The following is a 520-nucleotide window of genomic DNA, read 5'->3' as shown; positions in this document are numbered from 1 at the left end:
TGTTTCAGCTGGAGGATAACAGTATATATACAGTCTGTTTCAGCTGGGAGATAACAGTATATATACAGTCTGTTTCAGCTGGGAGATAACAGTATATATACAGTCTGTTTCAGCTGGAGGATAACAGCATATATACAGTCTGTTTCAGCTGGGAGATAACAGTATATATACAGTCTGTTTATGCTGGAGGATAACAGTATATATACAGTCTGTTTCAGCTGGGAGATAACAGTATATATACAGCCTGTTTATGCTGGAGGATAACAGTATATATACAGTCTGTTTCAGCTGGGAGATAACAGTATATATACAGTCTGTTTCAGCTGAGATAACAGTATATATACAGTCTGTTTCAGCTGGAGGATAACAGCATATATACAGTCTGTTTCAGCTGGGAGATAACAGTATATATACAGTCTGTTTCAGCTGGAGGATAACAGTATATATACAGTCTGTTTCAGCTGGATGATAACAGTATATATACAGTCTGTTTCAGCTGAGATAACAGTATATATACAGT

This window comes from Austrofundulus limnaeus, unplaced genomic scaffold, assembly GCF_001266775.1.
Source record: "Austrofundulus limnaeus strain Quisiro unplaced genomic scaffold, Austrofundulus_limnaeus-1.0 Scaffold3099, whole genome shotgun sequence".
Lineage (NCBI taxonomy): Eukaryota > Metazoa > Chordata > Actinopteri > Cyprinodontiformes > Rivulidae > Austrofundulus > Austrofundulus limnaeus.
The sequence above is the reverse complement of the archived record's forward strand: the minus strand, read 5'-3'. Positions refer to the sequence as shown.